Source organism: Sciurus carolinensis, chromosome 5, assembly GCF_902686445.1.
Source record: "Sciurus carolinensis chromosome 5, mSciCar1.2, whole genome shotgun sequence".
Taxonomy (NCBI): Eukaryota; Metazoa; Chordata; class Mammalia; order Rodentia; family Sciuridae; genus Sciurus; species Sciurus carolinensis.
Genome location: NC_062217.1, coordinates 93,105,959 through 93,118,910, shown reverse-complemented (window position 1 = coordinate 93,118,910; position 12,952 = coordinate 93,105,959). Strand labels below are relative to the sequence as shown.

General features: G+C 42.8%; 1 non-coding gene across 1 annotated transcript; it reads right to left on the bottom strand.

The window, feature by feature from the left end:
- Window positions 1–11,435: 11,435 nt before the first annotated feature.
- Trnas-uga (transfer RNA serine (anticodon UGA)) lies at window positions 11,436–11,509 on the bottom strand. Its single transcript has one exon. It is a non-coding gene; the product is annotated as a tRNA-Ser (tRNA).
- Window positions 11,510–12,952: the final 1,443 nt, after the last annotated feature.

Sequence of the window (12,952 nt, the reverse complement as noted above, 5' to 3'; positions counted from 1 at the left end):
GATGTTTACAAAATGTCTAACATCAATTTTTCTAGGACTTTTCTTCAACAGGAAAGAGACAGCAAATACTGTTGGTACACTTGTCTGATATCTTGGTTTTTCTACAATAAGATGAGTGAATTAGAGTTGACATGTATGGGGTTACTCAAATGTGTTTGTTAGAGATATCTGATTAATTTATAGAGTTATTCCATGGAGTAACATACTTAAAATTATTTGTATATTAAATGTGTTCATATTTTCCAGGTATACAAGCCTTTAAAGCAGAAAATTTATCAAGCTGCTATTCTGTAATGGTAAACCTATCGTTTAATGTTCTATAATAGGACCTGTCATCCATAGGGTATATGTAAAATTTGTTAAAGTTATTGAGAGCTAGATTTGTTTAAAGATTAAGCATGAAAGCATTTTACCACTTTGCCACACAAAAGGATATAATATTAAATTGTGTTAATTAATGTTCATATAGACTCAGGAGTCAGTAGATGTAAACTTCTTAAAATGACATTTAAGAAAGAGTGTAATGCACAGCAGTAGCAAAGATGGAACAACAGTGACTGAAATTGGGGTCTCTGATGACCTCATGGCTGTGGCATGCAAGTTGCCTGGGAGTGTGCCTGTGCAGGGGCACAAGATGCCTAACTGCTGTGGCAGTACAATGATCTCAGGCACACAGCTCTTGGGCAGGAAGGAATTCTTTTGCTAGATAACCAGTGTTTCATCAGCTCCCTTCTCTGGTTCCTTCCTACCTTACAGTAACTTTGGAACCTGACATTGCACATATATAAAGATTGCTGACATAACTCTTTAGATCCGCATTTCCATCAGAGAACAAAGCTCCATCTAATCTCAGCTTAATCTTTAAAATCTGTGTTTATGACCCTTTATTTTCTATTACTCCTTTGCCCCTCACTGAAAAGCCCCATGTTACCTGAGATAAGGCTCTGCCTCACAACCCTGCTACACATTACAATGGCTCCAAAGTAAGCCTGACTTTAACTCATTTAAAGTTGTGTTCAAAAGTTTGGTGTTTGTTGTAAAGATTACTGTGAACTCAAACAGGAATTCAGCCAAAATTCAAGATAGCTATTGCACAAACTGAATGCTTTACTGTTGGTGTTTCCATTTTGTATTTTCCTTGTAAACTCTAGTTGTTGCCTGATCAATATTTTGCATAAGTATTGCTTCAAGAGCGAACACCATAAATTAACTTGGAATAGTAAGCCATACCTATAGGAGAGATAATGTAAACCCCAATTAGATAAAAGGGGGTAAATAACTGTAAAGTCATAGACATTGAAGTTAAAGCCCAGTACTCTTACTTTATGACTGGTGAGACTGACTTGCTTGATGGTTAAGATCAAACTTAGAGATTGAGATTAAATACAGAGGTCAAGAAAAGTCCATATTTGGGTCTTGACCTCAAAGTCAGCCTGAACCCAAGGAACAAGAGGACTTCTCTAAGGAGGTTTGCAACTCTGGGTCACACAACCTCCTGAGCAAGGAGATTCATGAGGCCACTAGAGGAGAAGCCACCCAGAGCACCTGCTGCAGAAGAGTGTCAAGGAAAAAGGGAGACATCCCTGGTGCTTTCAAGGAAAGCCACCTCATTGAGGAGACCCTGCCTAACCAATGGCACTAATGGAGCTAAGTAGCTGCTCTTAAGTTCTTTATGAGTGACCCCTGTGAGAACTCAGCTGACTCTTTAACAGACAGGAACAAGTCACTTTGACCAGCTTGATCTTAAACACCTAGCAAAACAGTTAAAACCAAAATATAGCTATTCTTGGGCATTTAAAAGAAATAATACTTATGTACACTTGTGTTAGCCCACTAGAATAAAGACTAAAAGCTGCAAAAGAGAGATTCTTAGGCAAATGTGCCTGATAAAACTGCCAGAGTCAGAAGTTTTTAGTCAGTTTAAGGCCTACAGACACAGGTAGGCTTAATCTATGTTTGCTAGTATCTCTACTAAATGTTGTGCTTACATTCCTGATAACCTAGACAATGTTAAAGTTCACAAATAAAGACCTTATCCTCTCCAGCCTTTGCTAGGCCTTGTTATGGGAACAACTTCTCAGTTCTTCCACCCCCTGGTGAGGAATTATTGACTTCTGTCATCTTTATGATATTCATTGGCATGTTCCAGATTCTGCAACATTTATATTGTATTAATCTTATTTCAGTACTAATGTCTTTTTGTTCTTCTCTCATAGAAGCACCCATCCCCAGATGCCTGTACAACCTACTCTTCCCAACAGGACTTCTACCATGAACTCCTCAATTGACCCGTTTTCTAAAAAGGGAACTCCAAACTGCTTCCCCACGCTGCCCCCTTCCAGCTCGAAGAAGCCAGATCGATCATCACCCCCTTTCCCTACAGCAGTGAAGGAGTTCCTAGAATTAGAGGGGTAAATGAAGTCAGAATTGGGTACAGGCAGTTAGTATAGAAATAGGGGATCAGTCAAATCAAGGAAATGAAGTCCATGAAAACCATCTGCCTTTGGAAGTCTGAAAGGAGAGTGGACTTTTTACATCTCACCTGCAAAACCAACCCCAGTCACTTAGTCAGGAAGGAGAGAGAAGGCTTCAAAAAGAACTGGAGAGCAAAAGATTTTCTTATAAAAAAAGAAATGGGGGGATGTAGTGTATAAAGCTGCTCTCCCGCCCATCAGGTGCAGTCATTTTCCCCACCTCCCAACCACTTGTCAATCTGTGAACATCCCAGCTAGCTATTGGTTCATCAGTCAGCTTGCAAGTATCCTTCTCCAATATTGGTCCCCTGTTATCCCGGTGGAATTCAGCTGTTTTATTGTAGCTTCCCTGCCATCTTTTCCATTCTTCTTCTGTCTGTCCTACTCACTTTTCTCTATCCTCCTGGCTTTCCACTCTCTCTAGTGCGTGCCCTTTCTTTTCCTTTCTCTTTTCTTCTCATTTTCTCTCTTACCCTGCAGGGAGACACTCTGTTTGCTTAATAAACTCCCTATGTGATTTCCCGTGTTCAGAGTGGTTCCATGGAAATTTCTTTACAACAAGGAGTTGCTAACTTGACATATTTCTTTTGTGACTAAGACTCCTATGTGATGTAAGATCACCTTGATGGTGTTGATACCGTGATTTACCCTTAATGAGCTCTGCTTCTTCAAATGTTGAAGTTTGAACATTAGAGAAACATGCCAAGGAAAGCATATTAAGCAGCTTTTATGTAAAGGTAATAATGCAGACTTCTCCTGGGAGGGAGAAGGGGGCCATGGCTGATGTTCTAGAGTCTCCAGAAGTGAGCATTCTCTACATCTTTCATAGGTTAAGGTCTCTTTTGTTCACCAGTTCTCTCCCCACCTATCTCTTCTTCATGCCTATGTGACTAGGCCTGGTTTTGCAGGTGATATGCAAGAAGTGAGAAGCAGATGGGCAGGGGGAGGGCTGCAGTGATTCAGGCAGGTAAGGGCCCAGAGGGCATTAATTAGCAATTCCCTGACAAGTGCAGGTAAATTTGGTAATCAATGAGTCTGGAGATCCTTGATATTCCATTCTCAGAGGGGCAGTCTCCAACTCTCAGAGGCAGATGGCTTTCAAGGACTCCATTTCCTGGATTTGACCTGATCCCCTATTTCTACACTAACTGCTTGTCCCCAATTCTGGCTTCAGTGTGATCAAAATTTTTGGTGTCAAAATAAATTTTACATCTATTGAAATAATCATGTGATTCTTGACTTTAAGTCTATTGATATGGTGAATTACATTTATTGATTTCCTGATGTTGAACCAACCTTGCATCCCTGGGATGAAACCCACTTGATCATGGTGCACTATCTTTTTAATATGTTTTTGTATGTGATTTGCTAAAATTTTGTTTAGAATTTTTGTGTCGATGTTCATTAAGGATATTGGTCTGAAATTTTCTTTCCTTGATGTGTCTCTGTCTGGTTTAGGAATCAGGGTAATATTGGCTTCATAGAATGAGTTTGGGAGAGTTCCCTCCTCTTCTATTTTCTGGAATACTTTGAGAAGTATTGGAATGAGCTCTTCTTTAAAAGTTTTGTAGAACTTCAACTCTACTACAAAGCAATAGTAACAAAAACGGCATGGTATTGGTACCAAAATAGACAGGTGGATCAATGGTACAGAATAGAGGACATGGACACAAACCCAAATAAATACAATTTTCTCATACTAGACAAAGGGGCCAAAAATATGCAATGGAGAAAAGATAGCCTCTTCAACAAATGGTGCTGGGAGAATTGGAAATCCATATGCAACAGAATGAAACTAAACCCATATCTCTCACCATGCATGAAACTAAACTCAAAATGGATTAAGGATCTCAGAATCAGACCAGAGACCTTGCATCTTATAGAAGAAAAAGTAGGTCCAGAGCTTCAACATGTCGACTTAGGACCAGACTTCCTCAACAGGACTCCCATAGCACAAGAAATAAAAGCAAGAATTAATAACTGGGACAGATTCAAACTAAAAGCTTTCTCTCAGCAAAGGAAACTATCAGCAATGCGAAGAAAGAGCCTACAGAGTGGGAGAAAATCTTTGCCAATCATACTTCAGATAGAGCGCTAATCTCCAGAATCTATAAAGAACTCAAAAAACTCTACACCAAGAATGTAAATAATCCAATTGACAAATGGGCTAAAGAAATGAATAGACACTTCACAGAAGAAGATCTACAAGCAATCAACAAACATATGGAAAAATGTTCAACATCTCTAGTAATAAGAGAAATGCAAATCAAAACCACTCTAAGATTCCATCTCACCCCAATTAGAATGGCGATTATCAAGAATACAAGCAACAACAGGTGTTGGCGAGGATGTGGGGAGAAAGGTACACTCTTACATTGCTGGTGGGGCTGCAAATTAGTGCAGCCACTCTGGAAAGCAGTGTGGAGATTCCTTAGAAAACTTGGAATGGAACTACCATTTGACCCAGCTATCCCACTCCTTGGCCTATACCCAAAGGACTTAAAATCAGCATACTACAGAGATACAGCCACATCAATGTTCATAGCTGCTCAGTTCACAATAGCCAGATTGTGGAACCAACCTAGAAGTCCTTCAATTGATGAATGGATAAAGAATCAGTGGTATATATATACAATGGAATGTTACTCAGCCATAAAGAGTGATAAAATTATGGCATTTGCAGGCAAATGGATGAAACTGGAGAATATCATGCTAAGTGAGATAAGCCAATCTCAAAAAACCAAAGGAAGAATGATATCACTAATAAGTGGATGATGACACATAATGGGGGGTGGGAAGGGTTAGTGTTGGGGTTGGAGTTGGGTTTAGGGAGGGGGGCAGGAATGGAGGAAGGAAGGACTGTATAGATGGAGGGGAGGGGTGGGAGGGGTGGGGGGAAGGAAAAAAATGGCAGAATGAATCAAACAACATTACCCTATGTAAATTTATGATTACACAAATGGTATGCCTTTATGCCATGTACAAACAGAGAAACAACATGTATCCCATTTGTTTACAAAAAAAAGAATAAAGAAAAATAATAGACAACCAAAAAAAATAAAATAAATTTTAATAAAATCACTAGAAAAAAAGACTGGCCTCAAATTTGCAATCCATGTGCTCCATCCTCCTGAGTCCCTGGGATTTCAGGCATTTGCCAGTGAACTGGCTATTTTATTTTTTATTCATTTAGGTCCCGGTGATGGAACCCAGAGCCACACACCTGTTAAGCACTTGCTCTCCCACTGAGCTGCACCCTCCAGCCCTAAAACTGTCATTTTGAAGTGCTAGCAACACATTTTTAATAATGTAAGAGCCCCATGGAACAAATACGCTAGGGCATAGCAACCAGTTGTGCTGGAGTGGCTGTGTAGCAGAGTCAGTGCCGGGTCTCAGGGGGAATGGCATGATAGGGAGCAAGTGAGAATAGACCCAGGATGCTGAGCTGAAAGGGCCCTGCTGGGCTGTTAAGGGAGGCCAAGCAGTGATGGCCAAATTGAGACATTGTTCTTGTTAGGTCAGAATTTAGGCACCTGTAGGGGGCAGAGCAGAGTAGGTGAAACAAATGCCAGCCCACCAAATGGTGACCGATCAAGTGGGCTAGAATATTTCACTGACCCTTAACATCTACCTGTCACTCAGCAGGACCCCCTCCCATTCTGGCCTATAAAAACCCTGGGCAGCTAGGGCCACATGAGATTTTCTCCGGGTCCCTACTTGATCTGTACCTCAGGAGTATGGGAACTTCGCCCAAGAGCCAAATTCCAATAAAGTTTGTTTTGGCCACTTTCTGTCTGATTTTATTTGACCACTAATGGTGCCCCCAGGTTACAGTTCTGTCATGTGTGCAAAGGATGAGTGCATTTGGAACTTAAGCACTGAGCCACATCTCAGCCCCTTTTATTATTCATTTTGAGAAAGTTTCCAGCTAATTTGTTCAGGACCCTGCTAAGTTACTGAGGTTGACTTTGAACTCCCAATTTTCCTCCTCAGTCTCCCTATCATTGGAATTACAGGCATGAACCATTGTGCCTAGTCTAAAACAATTTTTTAAAAAGTTATTTATTACATGCTTACATGGATCTATTTAAACTATTATAAAAATATACATATAATATTTTGACTAAGATAAAATAAATTTAAAAGAATGGGCATGTGTCATTTATATATACATAGATATCACAAAATAGGAGTGTAAGAACCCAGAAACCACTCTGGACACAGGAACACACATAAGAGGGTTTATTAAGCAAACAGGGTGTCTCCCTGAAGGGTAAGAGAGAAAATGAGAGGAAAAGAGAGAGAGAGACAATGCACAAGAGAGAGAGTGAAAAGCCAGGAGGAGAGAGCATGAAAGTGAGGAGGAGAGAGAGAAAGAGAGAGAATGGTGGGGGAGTTATCCTTAAGCAGTCGAATTCCATGGGTTAATGGGACCAATAACAGAGAAGGATACTTGCAAGCTGACTGATGAACCAATAGCTAGCTAGGATGTTCACAGACTGACAAGAAGTTGTGGGGGGGTGGGGGATGACTGCAGCAGAAAGCAAGGGGGAGCAGCTTTATATTATAAGAACTATGTCCTAGTGATCAAATGTTACCCATAAAATCTTGGACACATATGGATATTTGATTTTTATTTTTCGTTTTTTTTTTTTTTTTCCTGTGAACTTATCATGGGAGACAATCCCAAAACACAAAATGAGTGAATGAGGAAAATTGAGTCATTGACCTCATTGTTACTTGGGGATAAGATTCTTTTCCTAGTGGTAGTAGAGAGTTTACATTTTCCATATTACTGCATGTTGGCACTCATGCATTATACATGAAGAAGATGATCACACAAAAGCTGAGAATAGTAAAACTTCCTAGATCTATAAGAAAGGAAATGAAAAGAAGTATCCAAAACAGTTAAGAGTGGAAAGAAACTCTTAGGTTTTATAGCACAATAGCATGATTACAGTCTTAATACTTATACAATTCAAAATAACCAGAGAAGAGTTCTCAGGTTTCAAACATAAAAATGATAATATTTAAGAAAATGAAGTTTGCACTGATTTGATCAATTCACACTGTAGATACCTGTAGAATTATAATGCTGCTTAAGACAGTTTCACAAATGGACAAAAAAGAAATAATTGTTCAAAGGAGTTGAGTCTTACAGCTGACCCCTAGTCACCTTCAGACTGACTTCCTTTTCTCAGGCACAAAACTGTCAAGGAAACTGTGCCACAGAGTCAAGTTAGTAGTCAATATAGACAAAGAAGGACATTCTAGAGGTGACCAGACTGGTCTGTGGGTTTATAAACAGTAAAATACACAGATGGGAGGGTCCCTTGTGTTTCAGATAAAACCTTCTCCTCCCTGGGTCTCTATTCCCTGGTTCCCCCAACAGCAATCTGGGCCTGCATATGGGAGGTCCTGTGTGCTGCAGGTGACATTACCAGGAATTAGCATCTACACGTCTCTTCACAGCTGTACAAATTCTACTCAGCCATAAAGAAGAATGGAATTATGTCATTTTTTGGAAATGAATGAATGTGGAAAATATGATAAGTGAAACAAGTCAGACTCAGAAAACCAAGGATCAAGTGTTTCATATGTGAAAGCTATGAAGAAAAATGGAATGAAGAAAAGAAAGATTTCACAAAAGAGGAAAGGAAAAATAGCAAAGTAGAGGATCATGAGGATGGATGAGGGGAGGAAAATGTGAGGCACTGAGGGAAGAGGTACTTCAAATATTGTTATGTACATACATGAATATGTCAGAATGAAACATACTATTATTATAATTATAATGTACTAACATTTTATATATATCTGAATGGAAGCAATATACAGCCTTAAACCAAATAACTCCTATTAAGATGTCTGCAGTTTTGTCACAATAAACAGAATTGATGTGTTCAATTATTGTCTACAATATCAACAGTAAGTTCACAAAGGATTTACAATTTCTGATGGTGGATGGAGAGAATAGAAGTGGTATAGGATGTGATGTTTGTGAGAGAAGAGGAGAGAAGATAGTAAAAATTTATAGGAAGAGTGAAAGGAATTGTTAGAGGTTGGCTGTTAAAAGGAGAAAAGAGAGAAAGAATCAAGGGAAACAGATAAGTGAGAGAAAAAATGTATAAAATTTTTAAAACAAAAAAGAAAGCAAATCTAATACACAAAAAAATTGCAATATGCTATTCAGATATTGAAGTCTCAATAAACTGAGGCATAAAAAATACTTGGTTTCAAAAATGATAGAGATGTGAGAGAGAGAGAGAAAAAATCTTGATGAAAACGAATTGTTTCCCTTGGAGTACAGAAGTTTCTCATCTTCCCTTCTCATCTGATAGGTGGGGTTGTCTGGAATTTGCCAGTATCTCCATCCTCAGGATGATGAGTGTTGCTATGGTGGGAGGGTTAGTCTTGGAGGTGGAACTCCTGGAGGAAAGGCATAGCAACTGCCGCTCCCTGTTGGAAGACTGCACCCCAAGAACCTCCTTTGGGGCTCACTCAAGTGATGTAGAAGCCTTAGGTTACCTGTGGACCCTACAATTCCTGGTATCTGAACTTGATCTCTCCTGCTCCCACTCTTTTGACTTCCCAATCAGGCCCCACCCTCTCCAGAGGTCCTGAGGGCTTAGTGCCAGGATCTGTAGGCCTGGTCATGGACAGTTGTTGTGTACCAGGCAAGTCAGGACCAGGCATTGAGAGCTATGGGCCAGCCATGGAGCTTCGAGAGCCAGGCTAGATTGGTGGCTGGGGAGCTTGGTAGGTTGGTGACTAGGGAGCCAGAGGGCCCTATTTATTACCAAATCTACAGGACCAGGGGATAGGTAGATGCTGGATTGGGGAGGGAGTCAGGTACTGGGCTGGTGTCAGGTCCCAGCAAGTGCAACCTGAGTTGGCCTGGGAACTTGGTGGGTGGGTCTATTGGCTGGGTGAGCCAGGATCAAATTGCCTTCACTCACTCTTCCAACCCACCAGCCCCCGTGTCAGGCTCTCTCCTTCTTTTGCAGCAAGATGGTGACTTAAGATTAGCACACTTAGCAGGGATACCTCAGATGTAACCAAGTCTTCAGAGCCCTTGGTGATGGTCTACTAGACCATGACTGGTGTCCCTAAATGAAAGTGGCCACATCCCTAGTTAGTGGCAGTGGCAGTGGTAAACTTGTAGGTACCTTGGTGTTGGGCTTCCAAGCCCTGTCTGATGTCCCAAGATGGAAGCTGCCCCAACTAAAGATGGTGATGGTAGAAGCAAAGTTAACACAATGTAGTGACAGAGGGGTCCCAAGGTGGAAGCAACTACTTTTAGAGATGGGGGAGTGAGTTCAGTGGCATTGGGTGGCCTGTTCAAAGATAAAGTGCTGTGGCAGGCAGCTGCCTCCAGGTCCTGTACAGTATCCCAAGGTGAAGTCCATCACCTTGAGAGGGTTTTGGTGGTGGCTGCTGTTTCCCAAGGTGTAGACTGCCAGGGATGAGAAACCAGGCATGGGAGTCCATGTGGTAGTGGTGCCCTCATGTTTCTGTGGTTCATCAGACTCCCTCATGGAGCTGCCTTGTAAAGTTCCTTTACAGGGCTGACCTCTCTCACCTGGGCAGTGCCTACATTTTGCCCAGTGTGGAATGGAGTCTTCTAAAGAGTGTCCATAGAAATAAGTGGAGAAATTAGGATAGCTGGGCATTCCAGATTCTTCCTCTTTCTCTCTGGAGGCAGAGTATTAGAAATTGTTGGTTCCCATTGAAAGACTGCACCCAAGGAACCTCCTTTGGATTCCACTCATGTGATGTAGGAGCCTGATAATAACCCCTCACATCACTGCAGACCCCATAATTGCTGGTCTCAGAATTAGTCTCCAAACCCAATCTGTCCCGCCCCAGTCCTTTGACTTCTGGTCAGGGACCTCTCTCCCAGGCGGTCATGAAGACTCAGCACCAGGACCTGTGCACCTGTCGCTTTGTGCTGTTCTGTGTTGGGCAGATCAAGACCAGGCATTGAGAGCTGCTTGCTGACTGTGAGTGTTGGGCTGGGTTGTTGGCTAGGGGGGTTTGGGGATTGGAAACCCGAGGGCTCTGTTGGATGTCAGACTGATTCTGGACTTGGTGGAACCAGGGAATCAGTGGACGCAGGATTGTCCAGGGAGTCAGGGACCAGGCTGGTGCTGGGGCTTAGTGAGTACTAGCCTGAGTTAACTCTGAGTTAATGGGATCCAGGACCCTGTTGGGTGCTGGACTGAGTGACTGGGTGAACCAAGAGCAAGATGCCCTCATACCCTTTTTAAAATCTTCTGACCCACTGTATCCAGCCCCATCTGCCCCTGCACACTTCAGGACTCATGGAGCTGTGGACAGCCTGGCTCTGTCCAGTCCCTCTCACCTGTGTTCCAAGGGTGAAATGCTCCCAATTTCTGACTTTCCACAGGATTACTAGGCTTAGACCCATGCGGACCTAACTGCAGACTCATGGATTTGGGTTTCAGTTTCTATAGGCTCTCCTGTGATGCAGACCCAAGATCTCAGTGCTGTTTTAATTTGCCATTACAGAGATGAGGGACGGTCTCGCTGAAGGTGTGACCATGTGAAGAAGCGGCAAGATGGTAGCTGTTACCACACCTGGCAGGAAGACCACAGGTGTAACCAAACCTGCAAGGACCTTGATAATGGAATTCCAGGTTCTGATCAGTGTCCCAAGATGGAGGCCGCCACATCTTGAGATGATGATGGCAGTGGTGGCAGTGTCCCTAGATGGAGGTGGCCATATTCAGAGATGGGGCAGCAGCAGCAATTATTAGAAATTGTTAGCAGCCTGTGTGTATTTGGTGGGCAGTTTGTTTCAAAGGGTTCTCTGCCTTATCTCAGATTGTTAGTGAAGTTTTATGTGTACTGTAGTGTATTCCATGTGTGAACAGAGCACCTGTTTGTTTTGTTTATACAGCTGTGCCATAAACTCTCCTTTGTCTTTAAAATTTTTTTTTGTGGTGCTGGGAATTGAACCCAGGGCCTTGTGCTTTCAAGGCAAGCACTCTACCAACTGAGCTATATCCCCAGCCCTGTCTTTTAAAATTTTTGTGGCTTTAAATTATAGTTTATTTTGACTATGGAATAAATACACAAATAAAAAACATTTTAGAAGGTAAGAGAGAAGAGATCTTCCCAATAGCAGCAAAATTTTTGGGAGAGATAGCTAGTTCTATGCTTTCCTGACATGCTGTGGGAGGAAAGGAAGCTCAAGTTCCAATGGAAAAGAGAGAATATGGCTCCAGGGTTGAACAGGAAATTAATTTGTCTTTCCTTGAGAGCCGTGATCTCTCAGGGCTCCTGGATGGAGATGACAGTCTTAGCAGATGGAGCCAAAGAAGAATGTCGTGGGACCCATCAGTCCCCTTGTTGGACCATCCTAAGTGAGGGGTTTGTCCCCTGGGACTTTGACCTCTGAGCAAAATGACCACCAGTGGTGCCTTTCATAAATACACAGGGTGCTGATGGGTCTGCTGCTGTCAGTCCTTCCTGTAATGTCCATCCTGGCCTCAGTTGTCCCAGGCTGTGGTGGGAGGATTATGACTCCAGAAATCTAATCCTCCTGTATTTGCCATCTGTGAGTTTCCATCCAGGCAGCTGACTTCCTTTAGTCTTTTTTCTCTCTGACTTCCTCCTAGTCTCCACTGTAAAAGACAAAAATAGTAATTTTGGGGGGAGGAGGTACTGGGGATTGAACCTAGGGGCGCTTAACTACTGAGCCACATCCCCAGATCTTTTTATATTTTATTTGGAGGCAGGGTCTTGCTGAGCTGCATAGGGGTTTGCTCAGTTGTTGAGGCTGGCCTCCAATTTGTGATCTTTTGCCTCAGCCTCCCAAGCTTCTGGGATTACAGGTGTGTGCCACCATCCTGGTCCCAAAAGGGAATTTTTTAACAGGCTATCTAGAGTGTTCTCTAGTTCTGACTTCTGTAATTTTCCCAGCACCCACCAGTGAGTCATGGAGGCTGTGGTCCTGCCAAGTGCATGAACGGTAGATCCTGTCTGGCCAAGTTCTTTCTGGGACCTGGCTGGGGCATGGCAAGGGAGCACAGGGACTTCCAGACCTTGGGCGGGGAGCCTGCCCCACACCTTGGGCAGAGCACAGCAGAACAGGGCAGGATGCCAAGGTGGCAGACACAGGCATGGCCCCCGGTGGACTCTGGGTACCATGTTCCCATGGTTGTAAATCCAAGTCATAAACAGATGCAGTGGCCAGCAAGTGACAGGCCTGTGAAATGTGTGGGAGCAGAAGTAGACTTCAGGAGAGAGACTCAGGGAGCATGAGACATGGTAGGCTACCAAGTATACCTCCCCACAAGTGCCCAGGAACACAGACTGTCCTGTGGACCCCAGCACAGTGTCCAGGCCTGTGCAACCATTGGCCTGAGGAGGTTCTGCCTGTCCAGTGCAGTGGTCCTCAGCCCCAGTGGTCCTTCAGACTCCATGGTCAACTACCATCTGTGCTCATCTGT